The sequence below is a fragment of the Peromyscus maniculatus genome, chromosome 10 (assembly GCF_049852395.1).
Source record: "Peromyscus maniculatus bairdii isolate BWxNUB_F1_BW_parent chromosome 10, HU_Pman_BW_mat_3.1, whole genome shotgun sequence".
NCBI lineage: Eukaryota > Metazoa > Chordata > Mammalia > Rodentia > Cricetidae > Peromyscus > Peromyscus maniculatus.
Genome location: NC_134861.1, coordinates 29,757,015 through 29,782,377, shown reverse-complemented (window position 1 = coordinate 29,782,377; position 25,363 = coordinate 29,757,015).

The window sequence follows — 25,363 nt, the reverse complement described above, 5'->3', positions numbered from 1 at the left end:
AACTAGATTATATTTATTTTAAATTTGATTTAAATTTTAAATTTTAATGGTTTTGGCATTTCTAGTGGATATGATCTTTCTGTTGAACTTGCTTTTGCAGAAACTGACAAGACAACACCATGATGTGCTTAAGGGGAAGGTTTTTATTGCATATATAAAGGAGAAAGCCAGAGGCATCTGGAAGAGCTGAGAGAGAACATAATAGACTGAACATGGCCAGCAGACTGGAACCAGACAGGAAAGAAGCAGAACAGAGTAAAGGGGTGGAGGGAGGGGGAAGTAAGAGAGGAAGACAAAGAGAAGGCAAAAGAGGAGAGCACAGCCAACTTAGCAGGTTTATAAAAGAATGAGAAGCTGTGGGGGAGGGAAGGGAAACTTCTGATCTGAGGAAGTTTGTGGGAAGGGGAGCCGAAGAACTAGGGTGCCAGCGTGGACTCTGAAATGTGTAACTAGTAATTGTGACACTGAGGGATGGCGGGATCTACCATAGGCTTCGTATGTTAGGAGGCACCACAGTTAGCCATTTTTACCTTCTGCCAGTGAGTGATGAGAGAAATGGCTCCCTTGTTAAACAAGAATCAGCTTGGAAAGTTCATGCAGAGTGCTTGGTTTTGTCTCAGCACCACAGTTTGGGGAAATGGAATTTCCTTTGGACCTGACCAGTTTTAGGAGATGGTATTGATGCAGCTATTTTGAGTGTGATTGGTAATTTCTTGAAACAGTGTGCTTCACTCAAGGGCCTATGATGCTAGAGGATCAACACCCATAAATTCTCAACCCAAGACAATGATCAGAGATTGAAGAAACAAGCAAAGCAGAATGTAAGCATCATTAAATCAATTTATGAAAGAGACAGGGGCTAGGCAATGGTGGTGTACGCCTTTAATTCCAGCACTTGGGAGACAGAGCCTGGCAGATCTCTGTGAGGTTGAGGCCAGTCTGGTCTACAGAGCAAGATCCAGGATAGGCACCAAAACTATACAGAGAAACACTGTCTCGAAAAAGCCAAATATATTTATATAAAAGAAAGAGACAGAGAAACTACCAAGAGTGAGAGCTCATCCCAAGAGAGGTTGAAAGCATCATACATTTTTTTTTTCTTGATTTTTACATGTCTGCGGCAGAAACTGAACAAAGGCCAAGGGTACTGGTTCATTATTTGAGCTATCATGAGCACAGTAGATGATTCGCATGCACATTGTACATCTTCCCATGTCCCTACCAGCAGATGGTCATGCTCTGTTCAGGTGCTAGTCCTGCAGGGAGGAGTGGTTGAAGCCCTGTCCCTCTGTCCATTTCTAACATTAGCCTTGTTAAGGTTGACTTTGACTGTCTGCTAGCACTTGGTCCCTGGCTGGTGCAGTTACTTCCCATTTTCCAGATGTCTCAAGTGATGTTAATTGTACTAAAGTCTCTCTGTTCTCTTTGATACTGAGTAGTAATTGGAGTTGTTCTGATTTAACTCCTTTGGTAAGGAATAGTGTGGGGCCACTTTTCTGAAAAGGGAGAATGCTAAGAAACTGTCATCCCGTCATCCTTTTATTTGTTACCTGCATTTGATACAAGATACAAGAAAGAACAATAGTTCTTTAAAGTATATCCCCCAAGGGCTCCAGGGGGCCTGGGGGCCTGTGATCACTGACACAGAATTATATTCCTCTCATCTATTTAACTTAGTTAGTTATCTTATTCCCAATTAAAGCCCCTCTATTCATTTTCCTCAAAATTCAGGCTTCACCATTTTAACCCTTAATCTTCTGTTTAATCCCACTGTCCATTCTTACTGTAACATTTGTGAAACACTTGGAGTTTTCCCCATAGTCCCTTTCCCTTACTGCCTACAGAAAACTGTTTCTTGTATCTATTTTTCGATTCCTATAGTCTCATAACTCACCCTTAATCTAGATTTTTTACATAACTCCTAAAGTGTGTTATTATTTATAGGATTTCAATGAATTGTTCAATGTGTTATGTGATAACTTTCCCAAATTTTTCTAAGTTAGAATTTAAAGCTAGAAATCAAAATAGAAACCTCCAGGTACTGCATGAAATTTAACCCTCAGACCTGTAGTAGTTACTCAAGGCATGCAATATATATATATATTTCAGCAAGAACTCATGGAGAACACATGCAGACTCCCTAGTCACCAGGACCCTCATTGCAAAGCATGACCACTTCAGCATTCTCTAAATCCAAAGTCCATTTCTTTAACTCAGTGATGCACATGCTTCCTATAACTAGTGTTTCTCCCTTAGAGTGAATGAAATATCTCAAAGCATACTGTCAGGGAGAAAGTCGGATTTATATCCAATTATTTTTTCTTAAGAGTAACTTTTAAGCAATTCATTGAACAATTTCTGAAAATATTTCTTTCATATATTTTTGTACTAATGACAAAATATGCTGTTTATGGCAGAATGGTAAGCATAGCAGTAATTTATGTATCATAGTCAGAAATAAAAATCTTTGTCATTAAAAATGCCTTACTAGTCATAAAATTAGCATTCACTTATTGTAGAATCATAAAAAATATATATTCCATAATTCAAAATACCTAGAGACAAACGACCTAGAAAGTAGCTGTTAACATTTAGAACATTTTTATTCTTTTCTATGAAAAAAATTAAAACTATTGATGTCTAAGAATTTTATTAAGAACTGTTGCCACTTTGGGTTCCAAAACAATGTAATTAAAAGCAACTGACTGTTGCTTTTGTCTGTGGAACTTCCTACTTATTTTGGTGACATTTTTTTTCAATGAAGAAAAATTTCATTGTCCAATATTTAGTGGAGCTTTACTTAAGTATCTATCTAGTTCTTGTAGCCAAAGAATGGATTCAGAACCAAGTTTGATGACTCATCCTGAGAAGTGATAAAGCAGAAATCATGTTTTGGTGTGTAGTCACTGCATGAAACAGCACAAACTACACTTTCTGCTACATGGGTGCAGGACATCCTGTTTTGATACATGTTGTTCACTACCACTCTCTTTTCTGATGCTTTTTATTCTGTGACCTCATTTTAATTTTTTTTATTTTAGCTTGGATTTTAAGTGCCACTGCTTGTATTGTATGAATGAAGAATGCTAACTAATACAAAATTGATTACAGTGTGGACAAGAGAAGTTTATCAGGAGAAGATCTGATGCCAAATACCAATGCACTCATATAATAGAATGGTGAGGGAAGTGAGATAACAGGGATCTGAAAGCAAAGTCATTCCTTGTTCAAGGTCAGAATGAAATTTGCAGACTTTAGGGGAAATAATCAGTGTCTCTTAGGTCTAATGACCCTACCCTGAGATCTGTGACACCAGACATTTCTATGTCAATACCTGGAACAAACACACTGAGTTTAAAATTCTTATATTTGTATAAAGCTTGACATGAAAGATAGAGTATTAATAACCAGATAATAAAAAGCAGAGCAGTCAAAACAAGGGTTTTAGATGATCCAAAGATTGAAATTTCATCAAACTTGAAATATCAAACAGAAGTTTTTGCTTAATACCTAGGTATACATGTTGTTTCTCACATGCAAATCATAGCTAATGTATTCCCTCACTCAAATAGTCCTACTTATATGTCTGATTCTAGATTCAAAATGCAAAGTATTCCAAATGTGGCAGTACAAAAATTGGAATAAGAAATCAAGCAAAAACTCATAAAAATACAGAAGGAATTATCAAATTACATCTCTTCAAACCTCCAGGGTAGAAATAGATTTTGAACTTCTAAAAATATAGATGTAAGCAACAAAATTTTATTTCAGGTTAGATTTATTCATAATAGTAACTAACTAAAGATTTTGGTCAGTGGGTTTTCATGTGAATTCTGATTGAAGATTATTGGCTATTATTTCTCTTCAGTGTGTCTCTTTATTTATCTTTTCATGAAATCTGCCAAGAAGTCCAAAATGTTTTCCCCCTTCACAAAATCTTAGAGAATCAGTTAATTACACATACCATTACTTACAACCAGGAAAAAATAAAGGGATGTAATTTATACATGTTCTTTAAATTTCTGCTATTCTCTTCTACTTAAATAAGATGCCTTTTTGTTGAACTTGTGTTTGGCCTGTAGGAAATGTAGTCACAAATCCCTGATTCCCTAAAAGAACTGTTTTATTTTCTCCAGAATTTTCTAGTGCCTTGGACAAGTTTCACTTATGTGACTGATTGTGTTATATACTTGCTGCTTCTGTGTGTGTTTCCTCAGAAGATGATTGTGCTCTGTCTCAAAGGGAAATGTTAAGCTTGGTTTTAGGAAAGTAGCATGGATTCCCCATACTTTCCATGCAATAGTTATTGGTTTATACTTTACTGTTGGTTTTGTATTCAAGAAATATAGCAGTGTTGTGCAGTCAAACTTCTTATTCAATTATCCCAGCTTTTTGTACCTCATTACTAGCTGCAGTAAACCTAATCTCATCCATATTTTCAATATCTGCTTCCTCCTCTTTGCTATAGTGTTGATGCAAAAATTAAGTGGATCAAATAATTCAAGCACTAAAGCAATACTTGATATAGTAATTACACAAAATATGTTAATTTACTATTGAAAAACAAATTGCTCAGTTATGCTTTATAAACTATGATTACTGCAGATATTTGCTACTAGAATGGATTTTTTAAATGTCTGAATAAATTAATGAATGAATGATCAATATTTCTTGAATTATGTTTTTAAAAACATATTTGATTTAAGTTTTTAAAAACATAAATATTATGTTTTTAAAAACTTTGAGCAAATTAATATATTTATAAGTCAATTTGGTTCTTATCACAATCAATTTCTAAGACTTAGATTTTTTTTAAGACCTAAAATTTTAGAGTTGAATGAAAGAAAAGATAGTTCCTCATATTTTTGAAAGAGCTATATCCATATGTCGAGATGTCCTTGACTTTGTTCTCCACTTCCACCATTATGGGCAGGAAAACTGGATCCTTCTATTTCTGTGATGGCCTACAACAGTTATTATAACAAGTACAAATGCCTGCTTCCCATAACTCTGTGGCCAGAAACATCCTGTGTCTTCACAGTTGAATACAAAAGATTTCCTTCCTCTAAAACTTGTAATAGTTGTTTAACATGCTTCCACAATACACACAAATTTAGTACAAGAGATTCCCCAAATATAAAACTATTGCTATTTCCCTTGGTTATTCCCCAGAGATAGAAGGTAAGTCCCTATTGCTGAAACCATGCACTTCAGAAACACGGCCTACAGGCCTGTAAGCTAGAATTGCCTGAATTACCCCTCCCTAAAGATTAGTTTTCATGGTACCAGAAGGCTCCATGCAAGCTTCCAAAGGAGAGAGCCAACCAACAGTCTTATAAAGCTATGATGCCTAGTATCCACATCAAGACCAGCATGGTAAGATAACCCTATGGGTGTGGTAGTGGTAATTATACCTTGGTGGTAACAATACCTCTTTAATTGGACTGAAGACATATTCAACAAGAAAAAAATGCCTGCTTCTAGAAACCTAGCTTAATACTTAGTGTTAGCAAAGTCATGATTATTGGAGGAGAATCTACAACCACTAATATAATCAACTAGGAAAATACATAACAACATTCTTTTGTCTTTATACCCTTATCAAGGAAACGTCTCTTTACAACAGATGGATACCACTTCAGAAAACCACAGCCAGTCAAATTGCAGAGCTGTGTAGCCCTGTTTCAGTAAATATATCTACAAAATCCTCACATATCTAAGGCTCAAATGACTTTGGGAAAGAGGAGGGCAAAAATATCATGAGAGCCAGAGGATCAGAGAGTTTTCTGTGAGACTGTTTCTTGGTAATTTAAGAATTACTACACTCATTAACTCTCACCAATATGACCACCCAAACATGAGCTAAACAAGAAAACCACCAATGAACATGCCAAATTGGATGAAGAAAAGCCCACAAGACCTCAAACCTAAACAATATCTATGGGAAGCTGAGGAAATCTGGGAGCTGGAGAGGTGTGTTTTATGATATTTTGTTTGTGTTCTGACAAATAAAGCTTACCTGGAGATCAGAGGGCAGAGCTAGCTACTAGTTAACCATAGAGGCCAGGCAGTGGTGGCACACACTTTTAATCTTAGTGTTTGAGGGGGAAGGCTGAAAGATCAGAGAAGGAAAATAGCTGCAGTCACTTCTTGCCTCTATGAGTCCTCAGCCTGAATGGGCATCCAATCTCTACAAATCCTCAGGCTGAATGGGCCCAAGATCCTGTCTCCACCCAGTTTATATTCTTGTCTCCACCTCCCAAAGGCTGGAATCAAAGGCATGAGCCTCCCAAATGCTGGGGTCAAAGGCATGCACCACCACTGCCTGGCTCTTTTTCTCTTTTATACTGGTTCAATCTCCTGTAGCTCAGGGTGGCCTTGAACTCCTGATCTTCCTGCTTCCTCCTCCCAAATGCTAGGATTAAAGGTATGTGCCATACAGCCTGGCCTCTATGGCTAACTAGTGGCTAGTTTTGCCTTCTGATCTCCAGGCAAGCTTTATTTGTCAGAACACAAACAAAATATCATACAACAGAGATCATCTTTCTTAGGGAAGAATACACCAATTCTTTGTCAAGTTCCAAATGGTCAGCTTTGAAGACATATGCACAAGTAGCATTGCACCAATGAGGAAGTTATATTTAGGATTATATATATATTCCCATAGTAACAATTAGTGTAGAAAGAGGCCATGAATTTGAAGGAGAGTAGAAACCGGTATATGGGAATGTTTGAAGGAAGGAAAAGGAAGGGAGAAATATTGCAATAAAAAAATCTTAACAATAATAAACATTTTTCTTATACAAAAATATCATTACATATTAATACTTATAGTACAATGGCTCAGCCGTTAAAGGCTAGGCTCACAACCAAAAATACACTTTTAATAGCTAATACTTCATCTTTCTTAAAATTTAAAGATTTTTTTATTATTTTTTTTAAATTTTATAATTTGATTTAATTTTACATATCAGCCACAGATTCCCCTGTCCTCCCTCCTCCCCCCTACCTCCCCTAGCCCACCCCCCATTCCCATCTCCTCCAGGGCAAGGACTCCCCTGGGGATTCAGCTCAACCCTGTAGATTCAGTCCAGGCAGGTCCAGTCCCCTCCTCCCAGACTGAGCAAAGTGTCCCTGCATAGGCCCAAGGTTCCAAACAGGCAGCTCATGCACTAAGGACAGGTCCCGGTCCCACTGCCTGGGTGCCTCCCAAACAGTTCAAGCTAATCAACTGTCTCACTTATCCAGAGGGCCTGATCCAGTTGGGGGCTCCTCAGTTATTTGTTCATAGTTCATGTGTTTCCACTAGTTTGGCTATGTGTCCCTGTGCTTTTTCCAATCTTGGTTTCAACAATTCTCGCTCATACAATCCCTCCTCTTTCTTGCCAATTAGATTCCTGGAGCTCCACCTGGGGCCTGGCTGTGGATCTCTGCATCTGCTTCCATCAGTCATTGGATGAGATTTCTAGCATGATAGTTAGGGTGTTTGGCCATTCTATCACCAGAGTAGGTCAGTTTTCTTATACATTTTTTCTTATACAAAAATATCATTACATATTAATACTTATAATACACTTTTAATAGCTAATATTTCAACTTTCTTAAAATTTAAAGATGTATAAATAACATTTGAAATGCAACTGTAGGCATTCTCCCCCACAGAACTCCAATATCTCTGTGTTTCTCTCACTGATTGCACATGATGCCCTTGTGACATTTGCTGTCAGGACTGGAAATTCCACATTGTCAATTGTTTCACTGATTGTGGTTATAAAATATTGCCCAAGATTGAGCATTTACCCCAAATCTTAAAAAGCTGTAAAAGGAAATAGGTTTCAAAGGGGAATATTTTACAAATGGTTTTTTAAAACAGTTTTTTTCTGTGTTTCTTTCCTTGGCCAGAAAAGTATCACTAAAATCTAAATGTATAGTATAATAACAATAGGAGAAATTTGTAATTGATGGTCAACTTTGAAATAATCAAGAGTGTTAATGTTTAAAATAATTATATCTCCTTTTAATGGAGATTATGTTAAAATAAATTAATTAAACTTAATATGTACCATTATTTAAAAGATCAGAAATATAGTAAATTATATTAGAATTACAGCCATGAAGTTATTTTTATAATTTTAATTTAATTTCTTATAGGTATGTCTGTATACCTGTGCATGATGTGTATGCTTGATGCCTATTCAGGCCAGAATATGATGTCAGGTCTCCTGGAAGTTATAGAGTTATAGAAGGCTTTGAGTGGAAATATGGGAGCTGGGATGTGGTGATATATTGTATACCCCCATAAAATTTGCCTGACGATCAGAAAAGAGAACAAGTCACTAGATGAAACATAGAAGCCAGGTAGTGATGACACACTTTTAATTGTAGCACTCAGGAGGCAGAGATCCATTTGGATCTCTGTGAATTCAAAGCCACCATGTGATGAGATTGACTCAGTCTAGGAGAGAAATAGAGCCAGATAGTGGGAGCATACATCTTTAATCTCAATACTTGGGATTCACAGGCCATTAATCACAGCACTAGGAAAGAAGTGATGCCTGGACAAACAAGGGTATGTAAGGTGTGAGGAGACAGGAACTAGAGCTTTTCAGGCTGAGTCCTAGAGGCAAGGCATGGCAATGGCTTGTTCCTTTGTATCTCTGATCTTTCAGAATTTACCCCAATATTTGGCATCAGGATGTTTTATCAAAAAGACCATTTAGAAATTTGAGCAACATCTGGCACCCAACACGGGGCACAAACTCATGAAAAAGCCATTGGAGCTACATGCAGCCAGAGTCCCTACCCTGCTGGCTAAGTTTTTGTTGTAGCTTCTCTGCAGCAAAATCTATAGGATTTCGGGCTCCAAAAACCACAGGAGTCAGCTACTTTCACATGTTTCCTCAAGCAGATGGCTGGATCTTTCAGTTCTTTCCTCTTCCAGTGTGTTTTGGCTTCCCTGGGGCCCTCTCCTTGGGTTGCTGCCACACCATCATCTAAATCGACATTGTCAGCAGATTGGGTGAGTCAATTACAATTTTTTAAAGGGAGGAATTAGTTAAAATAAAGGGTTTCTCATATTAAAAAAGGGGAAACATTTTTCCAAAGGAGGGAGTTTGGTCTCTGATAATATGATAATGATAGACCTTCTGAAAATGGAAACATTAAATGAGAGGGAAATTAATGTTGATGGCCTTTATGTTATATCAATTATAAATATTATTTGTTTGATTATTTCTGTTTTATCATTTAAAAAGTTCATTAATATAAGTGCCAAAATAAAAGTTTTAGAAAAACCTATTAAAATAGATCATAGAGATATTCATACCCAGACCGAAGAATTTAAAGGAGAACAAATCTCAGCATTGCATTGCAAGATTAAAGACAAACAGCCTAAGTCTTTCAAACAGCCAACCTTAATCTATCCAGTAACCTTACAGAAACTGCAAAATGACAGACATCCTCAAGGCTGTGTAAGAGCTGATTGGACTACTGTGCAAATGTTAGATTTGAGGAGATTCAAAGAAGCAATAGCCTCATATGATCCACTATCTTTCATACAGCAGATGTTAAATTCATTGTCAACTTGTAACAGAATTATTCCTAGAGACTCGAGATATTTGGTTACAGCAGCCTTAGAGGCTGGTCCCCAATTACAATGGAGGGTCTGGTAGAAAGATGAGGCTAAGACCATTGAACAATGAAGTAGAGCTAGAGCTATGGAAATTTCCCAAGATCAACTTCTTGAAGAAGGTGATTTTGCTGATATACAAAGACAATCTTTATATGATGACCATATCCAAGCCTTATGCCACATGGCAACCTTGAATGCTTGGGACAGAATTGAAGAAGTAGGAGATAAAATTGAGTAATTTGTTAAAGTTATACAGGGCCCCAAAGTAACTTTCACTAATTTCTTACAAAGACTGACTTCGGTAATAAATAGAATGATACAATTAATAATTGAATTTCTGTCTTTTGAAAATGCTGATGCACAATGTAAAAGAATAATTAGGCCATTAAAGGCAAGATTGGTACGATTGGAGAAATGGCTCTGAGATACAATTAATATTGAATCTCATGACCATGAAGATGCTTGGATAGGGGAGGTGATTTCCAGATGTTTGCAGAAAAGTAGTTGTGTCAAATGTTTATTTACTATAAACAAAGCCACCTAAAAAGGGACTATAAACAGTGTGTTCCTAGAAATAATGTTTTCTCAAGGGATAATCCTAACAGAACATCCCTCCCTTGTGGATTATGCAGAAGCTGTGGTAAAGACAGACATTGGACTAATGAATGTAGGTCAACAAGGGACAGACATTAATATCCTTTACCTTTGCCATCAGGACACTCTCTGAGGGGCCTCTCACAGGCCCCTACTTCAAATTCAGTTCAGTCCTTTCCTGTTACCATGAAAGAAACTCCTTCAAGAGCAATTAAAGAACCTAATGCCTATTGTAAAAAAACAAAAAACAAAAAAAACCCAAACAAACAAACAAAAAAAAAAACATTGTGCTTGGGGTGATAGAACAGCTATAGCAGAGAGAACAAGAAATTCAGGAGAAACCATAAAGCAAATTTTTTTTCTCAAACTTCTATAAATGAGCAAAGACCAAAATTAAAAATATGTATAAATGATGTTCTCATTGAAGGTCTTGTAGGCAGTTGCAGATGTAACAATAACTGCACCAGAATCTTGGCATCCAAAATGGCCTCTTCAGGAGGTAAATGTTAAACATTAGGGGGATTAGAACATTATCTCAAGTGAAACAGAGCATTAGATTGCTCAAATGTATAGGGCCAGAAAGACAGATAAATTAAAACCATTTGTGGTTAATAGCTATGAATTTATAGGAACATAATTTGTTACAATAATGGAATACCCACACTAACATTCCTCCAATCTCAGAAACAAACTATAAACTAACATACGTTTCTGGGAAAAATATTCCAAGCTATTAAAAAGAACACTCACCAACCATCCAGATTGTACAAGAACAGTGCACAACAGCTCCTGTTCTTTCAAAGAAACCAACAGCCCTACCTTGAAAATTGTTAATAGATATTCCATGATAAAACCAAAAATTATTAACAGATATTCCATGATAAAACCAGATTTAAACACTATCGCTCCACAAATCCAGCCATACCGAAAGAACTTGAAGGAAAAAATCCATCCAACCTAAGGAAGTTAGATACACCCATGAAAACACAGGCAATAGATAGTCCCATACCAACAAATACCAAAGAAGGGAAACATACAACACTACCACCAAAAATAAAAGGAATTAACAATAACTGGTCATTAATATCCATCAATATCAATGGTCTCAATTCACCTATAAAAAGACACAGGCTAACAGAATGGATACAAAAACAAGATCCATCCATTTGTGGCATACAAGAAACACACCTCAACTTCAAAGACAGACACCACCATATAATAAAAGGCTGGGAAAAGACATTCCAATCAAAGGGATTAAAGAAGCAAGCTGGTGTAGCTATCCTAATATGTAATAAAATAGACTTAAAAAATAAATAAATTTTTTCAATAAAATCAATTGAAAGAGATTGGGAAGGACACTACATATTTATCACAGGGAAAACCAGAAAAGACGAAGTCTCAATTCTGAATATTTATGCCTCAAATACAAGGGCACTGACATTAGTAAAAGAAATATCACTAAAGCTTAAATCACACATCAAACCCCATACACTAATAGTGGGAGACTTCAACACCTCACTCTCACCAATGGACAGGGCTGCCAGACAGAAACTTAACAGAGAAATAAGGAAACTAACAGACATTATGACTCAAATAGACTTAACAGATATTTACAGAATATTTCACCCTAACACAAAAGAATATACCTTCTTTTCAGCACTCCATGGAACCTTCTCCAAAATAGACCAAATGCTTGGTCACATAGGAAATCTCAACAGATACAAAAAAATTGAAATAACCTCCTGTGTCTTATCAGACCACCATAGCTTAAAGTTAGACTTCAATAACAACAAAAATTACAGAAAGCATACAATCTCATGGAAACTGAATAATGCCCAATTGAATCACAAATGGGTCAAGGAAGAAATAAAGAAATAAATTAAAGACTTCCTAGAATTCAATGAAAATGAATATACAACATTCCCAAAATTATGGGACACCATGAAAAGCTAAGAGGAAAATTCATAGCTCTAAATGCCCACATAAAGAAGTTGGAGAAATCTTACACTAGTGACTAAACAGCACAACTAAAAGCTCTAGAACAAGAAGAAGCAAACTCACCCAGGAAAAAGACACCAGGAAATAATCAAATTGAGGGTGGAAATCAATGAAATAGAAACAAAGAGAACAATACAAAGAATCAATGAAACAAAGAGTTGGTTCTTTGAGAAAATCAACAAGGTAGATAAGCCCTTATTCAAATTAACCAAAAAGCAGAGAGAGAGCATCCAAATTAACAAAATCAGAAATGAAAAGGGGAACATAACAACAGACAATGAGGAAATCCAGAGAATCATCAGGTTATACTTCAAATACCTGTCCTCCACAAAATTGGAAAATGTAAAAGAAATTGACAATTTTCTGTATAGGTGCCATATACCAAAGTTAAATTAAGAGCAGATAAACAATTTAAATAGACCAATAACCCCTAAGGAAATAGAAACAGTCATTAAAAGTCTTCCAACCAAAAAAAAAAAAAAAAAGCCCAGGGCCAGATGGTTTCAATGCAGAATTCTACCAGATTTTCAAAGAAGAGCTAATTTAAATACTCTTCAAATTGTTCCACACAATAGAAACAGAAAGAACATTACCAAGCTCCTTTTATGAGGCTACAGTTACTCAGATTCCTAACCCACACAAAGATGCAACAAAGAAAAAGAATTACAGAAAAATCTTCATCATGAACATTGATGCAAAAATACTCAATAAAATATTGGCAAGTTGAATACAAGAACACATCAAAAAATTATCTACCATGATCAATTAAACTTCATCCCAGAGATGCAAGGATGGTTCAACATATGAAAATCTGTCAATGCAATACACCATATAAAGAAACTGAAAGAAAAAAACCACATGATCATCTCACTGGATGCTGAAAAAGCCTTTGACAAAATCATGTATCCCTTCATGATAAAGGTCTTGGAGAGATCAGGAATATAAGGAACATACCTAAACATAATAAAGACAATTTACAGCAAGCCAACAGCCAACATCAAATTAAATGGAGAGAAACTCAAAGCAATTCCACTAAAATCAGGAACAAGACAAGGTTGTCCACTCTCCCCATACTTATTCATTATAGTACTTGAAGTTCTAGCTAGAGCAATAAGACAACAAAAGGAGATCAAGGGGATACAAATTGGAAAGGAAGAAGTCAAACTTTCATTCTTCACAGACTTGGAAAGAACAATACTTAACTTTATATGGAAAACAAAAAAACTAGGATAGCTAAAAGAATCCTGTATAATAAAGCAACCTTTGGAGGCATCATGTTCCCCGACCTCAAGCTTTACTATAGAGCTATAGTAATAAAAACAGCCTGGTACTGGCATAAAAACTGACATGTGGACCAATGTAATCGAATTGAAGACCCTGACATTAGTCCACACACCTATGAACATATGATTTTCGACAAAGAAGCCAAAACTGTACCATGGAAAAATGAAAGCATCTTCAACGAATGGTGCTGGCATAACTGGATGTCAACATGCAGAAAACTGCAAATAGATTCATATCTGTCACCATGCACAAAACTCAAGTCCAAGAGGATCAAAGACCTCAACATAAGTCCAGTTACACTAACCTTGATAGAAGAGAAAGTAGGAAATAGTCTGGAACAAATTGGCATGGGAGACCACTTCCTAAATACAACACCAGTAGCACAGACACAGAGAGTGACAATTAATAAATGGGATCTCCTGAAACTGAGAAGCTTTTGTAGAGCAAAGGACACAGTCAATAAGACCAAACAACAGCCTACAAAATGGGAAAAGATCTTCACCAGGCCAACATTTGACAGAGGGCTGATCTCCAAAATATATGAAGAACTCAAAAAGCTAGACATCAAAATATTGAACAATCCAATTAAAAAATGGGCTACAGAGCTTAACAGAGAATTCTTAACAGAGGAATCTCAAATGGTTGAAAAACATTTAAGGAATTGCTCAACATCCCTAATCAGGGAAATGCAAATCAAAACAACTCTGAGATACAATCTTACACCTGTCAGAATTTAAAAACACTAAAGACAGCTTATTTTGGTGAAGATATGGAGCAAGGGGAACACTCCTCCACTGTTGGTGGGAATGCAAACTTGTACTGCCACTCTGGAAATCAGTATGGTGGTTTCTCAGAAAATTGGGAATAAGTCTTCCTCAAGACCTAGTACCACTCTTAGACATATACCCAAGGAATGCTCAATCTTACCACAAGGACACATGCTCAACTATGTTCATATCAGCATTATCTGTAATAGCAAGAACCTAGAAACAACCTAGATGCCTGTCAACTGAAGAATGGATAAAGAAAATATGGCACATATACACAATGGAGTACTACTCAGTGGTAAAAAACAATGATATCATTAAATTTGCAGGCAAATGGATGGATCTAGAAAATATCATCTTGAGTAAGGTAACCCAGACTCAGAAGGACAAACATAGTATGTACTCATTCATAAGTGGATATTAAATGGGAGGGAAGAGATGGCCAGACTGCAACCCACAACTATAGAGAGGCCAGCTAACAGGAAAAGACCCTATTACGGACACATGGATGACCCTGTGAAGGAGAAGTGGATGAGATCTCCATGGGTGGACTGGGTGTGGGGCATGGCAGAGGGTGAGGAGTGGGGGATGAGAACATAGGGAAATGGGAGGGTCAAGCTGGAACAGGAACAGAGTGGGAGGGCAGGGAGGAAGATACCATGATAGCTGAGGACATCATGGGAATAGAAAGAGGCGGGGTACTGGGGAGGCTCTCAGGAATCCACAAGGATGACCCCACCTTGGTCTGCTGGCAGTGGTACAGAGGGTGCCTGGACTGGTCTACTCTAGTGACCAGCCTAGCAAATAACCTAACTGTCATCATAGAGCCTTTGTCCAGTGACAGATGGAGGCAGATACAGAGATCCATGGCCAGGCACCAGGCTGAGTTCTGGTAATCCAAATGATGACAGAGAGAGGAGAGATACTACCAGTGAGGGACGTCAAGATCATGATGGGATGTGCAGAGATGACAGACCACACTAGTGGAAACCCATGAACTGTGGACTGGTGGCTGTGGAGCCCCCATGGGACTGGACTAGGCCCTCTGGACACAGAAGATGGTTGTTTCCCTTGAACTGTTTGGGGGGCTTCCAGCCAGGGGGATCAGAATCTGTCCCTGATGCATGGGCAGTCTTCTGGGAATCCAGTGCCTGTGGTGTGACACCTTGCACAGGCTTGGTGCAGTGGGAAGGGGCTTGGACCCGCCTAGGCTCAGTGTACTGGGCTCTGCTGACTCCCCATGGGAGACCTCGATTTGGGTGATGTGGGGATGTGGGTTGGCTTGGGAAAGAGGGCTGGGGGTGGGAGGAGGGATGAGGGGGATCTGTGGATAGCATTAGGAATGAGTAGAAGATTCTTAATAAAGAAAAATAAAATTATAAAAAATTACATGCCATTCTGATGGTATTAATGGATTTTACAGAAACCCTCAACATAGTTACTGACTCTCAGTATGCAGAATGAGTGGTCTTACACATTGAAACTGCTGAATTTATCCCTGATAAGTCAGAATTAACTTTTTTATCTATTCAGTTACAAGAAATAATCAGAAATAGGAACCATCCCTTATATATAACTCACATCCAATCCCACACAAGAAATAATCAGGAATAGGAATCATCCCTTATATATAACTCACACAGATCTACCAGGCCCTCTACCACAAGGTAATAATAAGATTGGTCAACTATTAAAAGGAAATATGCTAGAGGCCTCAGAATTTCATTAAAAAACATCATGTCAATAGTAAGATTTTTTCCATAACCTGGCAACAATCCAAGGAAATTATAAGGAAATGTCTTATTTGTTCTTTATACACTCAAACTCCACTACCAGCAGAATGTAACCAAAAAGGTACTCAAATGAAATCTGGCAGATGGATATGTTTCATTTTGTAGAATTTGGGAAATTAAAATATATACACTACACCATTGATACCTAGTCAGGATTTCAATGGGCAACTGCTCTGAATTCCAAAAAGGCTCATTCTGTAATCATGTATTTGCTAGAAGCTATGGCCATCATGGGTATACATGTACAAATTAAATCTGACAATGCTCCAGTGTATGTCTCTGGTAAAATGAAACAATTTTTTGCTTATTACAATATAAAGCATATTATAGATATACCACACAATCCTACAGGTCAAACAGTCGTAGAAAGATCAAATCAAACTCTAAAGGATATGCTAAATAAACAGAAAGGGGCAACAAAGACCCCCAGAAGTAGATTACATAATGCTTTAATAACTTTGAATTTTTGCAATGCAAATGAGAAAGGAACAACAGTTGTGGAGAGACACTGGATAATAGAAAAAAAAAAAAAAACTACAGAATTAAATCAGCCTATATACTTTAAAGATGTGCTGACCTCAGAAGGGAAACCAGGATATGTGTTATGTTGGGAATGAGGTTTCACTTTTGTTTCCATGGGTGAAGAAAAAAAAATCTATGGATACCATAAAAATTGATAAAGGTTCAATTTGAACAATAGAAACCTTTTAATTAGAAGATGTGATAGTTCATCAGCCAGGATGATCATTCAATATAAACTAACTTACAAATGCTTTTCATTTAATCAGATATAACTTGCCAAAAAGTAACCTCCCCAAGTTAAGGTTAGGGAAGCATTTTTTTTTTGTTTTTGTCTTTCAAGAGAATGAAAGGTAAGGAATCTGAACACTAGATAAATGAGACATCTGAAGAAAAAAGTCAAATTATCCAGTAAATATGTCCCACAAAAAATATTTTTGGCAGTGTACCATAACTACACCTAATAGCAACCTTTGGAGTCTTAGAAGAGATGATATAATCCCACAACAATGACTCCTCATGGACTATAATAATGCCACCAAAGTGACAAACAGCACCAAAAGATCGGCTTTGAACTACAAACTGCTAAGGACAATTTCAGATGGCTAGCTGAGATGATCCAGCCTCACAAGACTACTCGAGCAAGGACTTGAGATGAGCCCAGGTTCTTTAGAAGGACAACGACTGCTTTTAATCTTTGAGACCTCTGTCTTGCCACAATGAAACCATACCAGATGTCTTTTTTATCTATCATTCTTAAACATATTTTGCAGATTTTTTTGTCAATTTACAATATCATTATGAGCAAAATCAAGAAAAAAACCCAACATCTTTAAGATTTCCATAAAGTATAACAAAACAAACTGAATTAAATTATTAAAAAGCTTTTAGGGGTGTGGTTGAAGAAGGTCTTGCATTTATTGTAAACATTTATTTTAGGATTTAATAATTAATTTCCTTTTTATATTCTTTAGTGAATTTTAAGAAGAAATTCTGATTCATATCATTAGAGTATCAAGCTATTAGGATGAACACAAGATTGCTATGGATATAGGACCATCTACTAGTAGTTGTAAGAGTGTGGGCTTATACTGGGATCCTCAGTTATATTTCACTGATCAATATGCCTGCTTTTATGCCAGTACCATGTTATTTTGATCACTGTGGCTTTGTTGCATGACATGAAGTCAGAGATGGTGATACCTCTTTCCATTGTTAAGAATTATTTTGGCTATCCTTGATTGTTTGTGCATTCATGTAATTTTAAAATTGTATTTTTCAATTCATGTCAGAAATTATTTTGAAATTTTGAGGGGCTTGCATTGAATTTGTAGATTGCATTTGATAGCACAGCCATTACCATAATATTAATCCTATCAACCTATGAGTATGGGAAGTATTTTAATCTACAGTCTTCAATTTATTTCTCTGATATTTTAAAGTTTTCATTGCTTAGGTCCTTCACTTAATTAACTAGGTTTATTATAAGGTTTTATTTCATTTTTTAGGTTATGGGAAATGGATTTTTCCCTAAATTTGGATATGTTGTATTTTCATTTGTGTTCATTTCTAGGAATTTTTAATTTCCTTGTTTTATTTCTTCAACCTCATGCCTATGTATATTTTCTACTTCTGTTGCTACTGGAAAGTAGCTTTATGGTACTGTAGTAAAATACAAGGAGTTATTCAATTTTTTTCTGTGTTGGTTGAAATATACTTTATGTCTATTTAGTCCATTTTAGTGGGCTGCTGAGAAGAATGTGTGTGATGATATTTGAATACACTATAGTTACATATGATATCCATAATATCATTTAACTGTTATTTCTCTATTCAGTTTCTTCTAAGTGATCAGTTGGTTGGTGAAAATAGCGTACTGAAGTCATCTGCTATGAATATGTTCTGGCTAGTCTCTTGCTCTCTGTCTAGTAGCATTAGCTTTATAAAATTCAATGCACTAAAGGGTCATACATATATGTGTAGGGTTGTGAAGATCTCTTGATAGACTGTTTTCTTGATCACTATAAAGTAACCTTCTCTAGCTCTTCTGAATAGTCATGATTTTAGGAATATCTACTCTGTCAGATATAGTAGCAATGCCTGCTTCTTCCCTGGTTTCATTTGCTTGAAACATTTTCCCTAAGGTGTAACTATCTTTGATGGTCACCTACATGTTTTGATTATGAATTTGAGAGCAAATTATCTTCAAAATTATTGAAAGATGAGTATTAATTCCTGTCATTTTGTTTATTTATAGTGTTTGTTTTCTTAGTTATCACTTATTTAATTATTGACCTAACATTGTTTATTTCTTCACTCTCATTTCATGGATACACTTACCAGTTTCTTCAATCTGAAGTATCCCTTCAAATATCCTCCATTGGTCTAGCTTGGTGGCCTTAAATTTCATGATCCTGCATTTATAATGAAAGTACTTTTTCTTTCTGTTTCAATTATGATAGATTGTATTGTCAAATGTAATAAGCTGGTCTGGGAACTATGGTCTCTTAGATCTTGTGTTACATTGGTTTCAGTCTTTCTGACTTAATGACATCATGAGGATGAGGCTGCTACTTTGATAGGTTTGTCTTTATATGTGACTTGGTCTTTTCTCTTGTAGCTTTCAACATCCTTTCTTTGTTTTGTGTTTTTAGTGGCTTAATGAAAGATTTTATTTATTTATTTTTGTTTGTTTTATGTGGTCCTAGTGTTCTATATACCCCTTGGAACTCAATAAACATCTTTTTACTCTTACATTTAAGAAATTTTCTTCTATAATTTCATTGAAAATATTTTATATAATTATGACCCACATTTTTGTCCTTTTCTATATTGCTCAGAGTTATTTTCTTACCTTTTCATAATGCTCAATTGTTCCTGTATGTTCTATTAGGTTCTTAGATATATCATTTTGTTTAGCAGAGTAATCTAATTCTTCTACTTTAAATTAAAGCACTGATACTCTCTTTTCTACTGTGAGGTTTTACATTGAGATTTTTATTGGATTACTGAATATTTTAAAATTTTTCTTTATTGTTTAGAATCCATACATATGTAATAAAATGTGATCACAGCTATTCCCTGTTTCCCTTATCCAACTATCCCCATACTTGCCCAACAGGCTTCCCTCCAAATTTCATGTCTTTATTTGAATGATCAACTAAATTCAGTTAGTATATGTGTTGGGGACCATTCACTGAATATGAGAAACATACTAATGGCCACATACTCAAAAAATAATGCTTGTTCTTCCCATAACAAATAGTCACTGTCAATGATTCATCTGCCCCATATATGCTTATAGTTTTGGCTCACTTGATCTTGTGCAGGCAAACATAACTGCTGTGAGTTTTAAATGTCATGCCCATGCTGAAGTACGGTCATTATTAGTCTTATTTAAAAAAGGAGTAAGATTTTGGGGTAAAGCTGAAAGATCAGAGAAGCAAAGAAGCAGCCACCAGAGGCTTCTTACCTTCCCAAATTCTTAGAACAAAAGGGCCCAGATCCTGTCTCTGCTCCACCTTATCACTTCCTGTCTCTGCCCTGCCTCATCACTTCCTTTCTCCTGGTTAACTAGTGGCTGTCTCTGCCCTCTGATCTCCAGGTAAGCTTTATTTGTCAGAACACAAACAGAATATAACACAGCACCCTGCTACATTCAGAAATCTGCATTTCATAGCATTTCTTCCTTTTTTCCAGCTCTTCTATTCTTTCTGCCTCCTATTCTGTAGTGTTCCTGAAGTCTTAGTGGTGGTAGTTAGTAAAGATAACCCACTTATGAATAAATACTTTCTTTCAGATTCTAAACATATTAAGCAATATACAATTCTCCATTGACTTTTGTACACACACACACACACACACACACACACACACACACACACACACAGAGAGAGAGAGAGAGAGAGAGAGAGAGAGAGAGAGAGAGAGAGAGAGAGAGAGAGAGAGAGAGAGAGAGAAATCCCATAGGAAGTTTCTCCATTGGTTTGAGATTAATTTCTCTAGGTTCTACAGATAAAATTTGTGGTATCTTCAGCACTAAAGCCATACCGTCCTTATGGTGGATAACTGTAGAAGGCATCAGTGCTCACAGATAAACACTGCAGAAACCAGGAATATTATTAATCATGCAGGGTTGTCTCTTCAATGGAGGAAATGAATACCTGTTTTCCATACAGAAGGCTGGGAGTGGATGCAGTTAATGACCTGATGACCATTGCTATCTGTAGTTCCAGACCTCACCCAAATCTCCCAGAATGTCTATCAAAGGCTTTCCTTCCCTAGACCTCTATCTTTATCTTTCTCAGCCAATAGAACCCATCCTTTGGGAAGATGTCAACAGTTGGTGACTTCTACAATCCATTGATGAGAGGCCCCAAAAGATTCTAGGCTCTTAAGCTAAGACTCTATCTTCATGGTAGAGGTCACATATACTTTGCAAAGGAGTTTTGATGTAGTCACATCTTAAGCTTTATTATGAAAATGAGGTTGGGATAATTGTTAAGAGGGAGGTTTTTTCCAAAATTGTTCTGTACTTAAATATATCTAGAATAAATTGGCCTGGCATCAGACTCTGGACAATTGAACGAGCACCAACTAACTCAGGCTGATCTGGGCTTTCATTCTTGCTTCTCCAAAGATTATTTTTCTGCTGGCCATGATATGTGCAGGAACCCCTTCCCCCATCCCCAGATAACCTAGGGTAATGACCACAGGTGGTGTTGGTTTAGGGGCTTCTGAGCTCTCTGTAACCAACAATATGTAGGAAGTTGTTCCATTCCTCATACTTGGATTTACATTTAACAACCAATGACTCATGGGAGCAACATTGTCCAATGATGCAATGTAATTCAGTTTGAGCTATTTTTTGGTTAAATATTGAGATTATCTTACTAGCTACTGGGTTTCTGTAAGGTCTTTTCATACATTCTTAGTTTTAATTGACCCATCCACTATACCCTGTCCTCAATGTTCTTACCCTGACCCCCGATTAATCTTTTAACCCCCAGAAATCCCACTTATTTTACTTCATGTATTCTAATATCTTATCCAGTATTTTAATTTGGGTTTTGAGATAGTAAATATTCTATATAGCTCTTCATACACATTTCAGGGAGATTAATCCTCCACTTCACCCCATTAATTCCCACATAAATCCATACCACTTTGTGATTAAGCTTCTCCTCCTGTAGTATCCCACCTCTACTTTTACTTTATCTACTATCCACCACCCTTAACATTTCTCCTCTTCACAAAAAGTCCCTTCCAGTTCTCTGGCTCCATTGTGCCCAAAGTTACTACCAAAACAAAAATTAAGATAGGGTGTTCATGTGGAGGAATGTAAGGAATTTGTCTTTCTTGGCCCAAGTTACTTTACTCAGTATATATATATATTCATCTCCATCCATTTACCTTCCAATTTCATATAACTTTGCACTATGTGTAGGTAACACATTTTTGTTATTCATTCTTCTGCTGATGGGCTTCTAAGGTCAAATCCATTTTGTAATTATTGTGAATAAAGCAGCAATGAACATGAATTTTCAAGTGTCTCTATAGTAGAATATATCAGCTGCTGGGAATATTCTCAGTAGTGTTACAGCTTGCTCTGTTATAATTCTATTTCCGAATTTTTGAAAAACCTCAACACTGATTTTCAAAGTGCATTCATGAGTATAGACTCATGCTAAAGATACAGAAGCATTCACCTTTCACCACATCCATGAAAGCATTTTTTGCCATTTGTATTCTTTTTTAATAGTTTTTTTCTTTTATAGAAAATAGATTCTTTTCCCTTACAATACATCCTGACTATAGTTTCTCCTCTCTCTATTCCTGTTAGTTCATCCCTACCTCTGCTCCCCTCTGGATCCACTTCTTTTCTGTCTCTCATTAGAAAAGAACAGGCTTCTAAGAGATAGCCAAACATGGAAAAGAAAATATAAGATAAAACAAAAACCATTACATTGAGGCTAGTCAAGGCAACTCAACAGAAGGAAAATAGCCCCAAGTGTAGGCACTGGAATTAGAGACCCACTTGTTCACAAACTTAGGAGCCCCATAAGAATACTAAGCTGAAAGCTACAATATATATGCAGAGGACCTAGTACAGACCTGTGTCCATGCTGTGCTTGGTGCTTCAGTCTCTGTGAGTTCATATGTCCCTTGCTTCACTGATTCATAGGGCCTTGATCTCCTATTGTCCCCCATTCCTTCCTTGAACATGATTGTAGATCAAAGGTTTTGTGGTTCAGTTGATGTTAAGTTTCTCTTTTGGTAGCCTGCACAGCAACTTCCTGCACCAAGGACACTAGAATGTAGGAGTAAAGGCTCCATGTAGGCACTACCTCAATATCTCCATGTTTATTGAGTTGTATGGGTATTGTCCTCAGCAATGGGACCTTGCTGTAGTAGGTTAGTTATCATTTACTTAATGTCTAATATTCACATATAATTGAATACATGCCATATTTATCTTTCTGTGTCTGGGATACCTCTCTGTATATTTTTGTTAGTTTTTTCTATTTGCCAGCAATTTCACAATGTCATCTTTTCCACAGCTAAGTAATACTCCATCATGTAAATGAACCACATTTTCTTTATTCATTCTTCTGCTGAAGGACATCGATGTTGTTTCCAGTTTCTGGTTATTATGAATAAAGCCACTATGAACATATTTAGGGAAGAGTTATTGTATTAGGATGGTATCCTTTGTGTATAAGCCCAATAATGGCACAGCTTGGCCTTGAGGAAGATTAATTCCCAACTTTTTGAGGAACCACCATACTGATTTCCATAGTGGCTATATAAGTTTGCACTTTACCAACAATGGATAAATGTTCTCCTTATTTCATATTCTCACCAGCATGGGCTGTTTGTCATATTTGTTATTGGTCTTAGCCATTCTGACAGATGTAAGATGGAACCTCAAAGTAGTTTTGATTTACATTTCCCTCATAGATAAGAATGCTAAACATTTTCTTTTAAGTTTTTCCCAGCCATTTAAGATTCTCCTATTGACAATTCTCTGTTTAGTTCTGTACTTTATTTTTGAAATTGGATTGTTTGGTTTGTTTATGTTTAATTCATTGAGTTCTTTATGTACTTTAGATATTAGCCCTCTATATGATATGGAATTGATAAAAATATTTTCTGATTCTGTAGTCTGCTATTTTGTCCTATTGATGGTGTCCATTGCCTTACAGAAAATTTTCAATTTCATGAGGTCTCATTTATTATTAATTTTCTATCAGTATTCTGTTTAGGAAGTTGTTTCCTGAGATAATTGGGTTCAAGGCTATTTCCACTTTCTTTTCTTAGGTTCAGGATATTCAGTTTTATATTGAGGTCTTAGATCCATTTGGAATTGAGTATTGTGTAGGGTGATAAATATGTATCTATTTGCATTTTTCTGTGTCCAGACATCCAGTTTGACCAGCATCATTTGTTGAAGATGGTGTCTTTTTTCCAGTGTGTATTTCTGGAGTCTTTATCAAAGTGAAGGTGTGAAAGGTGAGTGGACTTATTTCTATGTCTTCATATCAATTCCATTGATCAACATGTTTGTATTTAATGCCAATACCCTGGGAGTTTTTAACACTACAGCTCTGTAGTATAATTTGAAACCAGAAATTGTGAGACCTGCAGCACTTTTTATTGTTCAGGATGTTTTTGTTGTTGTTGCTGTTATCTAGGTTTTTTTCCCCATATAAAGTCGAGAATTTTCCTTTCAAAGTCTGAAAAATTAAATTGGAATTTTGATGGAGATTATGTTGAATTTGTTAGGATGGCCATTTTTTTTTACTATGTTAATCCCACTAATCCATGGAAATGGGATATTTTTCCATCTTCTGGTATTTTTTTTTTAATTTCTTTCTTCAAAGACTTAAAGATTTTATAATATAGGACATTCACTTGCTTGGCTAGAGCTACCCCAAGATATTTTATGTTATTTAAGGCTATTGTGAAAGGTAATGTTTCCCTGATTTCTTTCTCAGTCCATTTGCCATTTTTATATAGGAGGGCTACTGATATTTATGAGTTAATGTTGTATCCAACTACTTTGGAAATTGTTTATTAGCTGAAGTAATTCCCTAGGGTAATGTTTATGGCCATTTATGTATGCTATCATATCATTTGTAAATAAGGATACTTTGATTTATTCCTTTCTAATTTGTATACTTTTGGTATCCCTAAGTTTTTTATTCCACTAGCTAAGACTTCAAGTACCATAATGAATAGGTGTGGGGAGAATGAGCAACCTTGTTGGGTTCCTGATTTTAGTGGAAATTGCTTTCAGTTTCTTTGCATTTAGATGATGTTGGCTATAGGCTTGCTGTAAATGGACTTTATTATATTTAGTCATGACCCTTGTATCCCTAATCTCTCCAAGACTGTTATCATGAAGGGGTGTTGGATTTTGTCAAAGGGTTTTTTTCTGCATCTAATGAGATTATCAAGTGGTTTTTTATTTTTCAGTTTGTTCATATGGTGGATTCCATTTTTTGATTTTTGTTTATTGACCCATCACTGCATCTCTGGGATAAAACCTGCTTGATCATGGTGGATGGTATTTTTGATGTGTTCTTTGATTTGATTTGCATGTGTTTTATTGAGTATTATTTTTTTGTGTGCAACTGTGTTCATAAGAGAAATGGTCTGTAATTCTCTTTCTTTGTTCAGTTTTTATGTTGTTTGTATATTGAGGTAACTGTGGTCTTATAAAATGAAATTGGTAGTGTTCCTTCTGTTTCTATTTTGTGGAATTACTTGAGAAG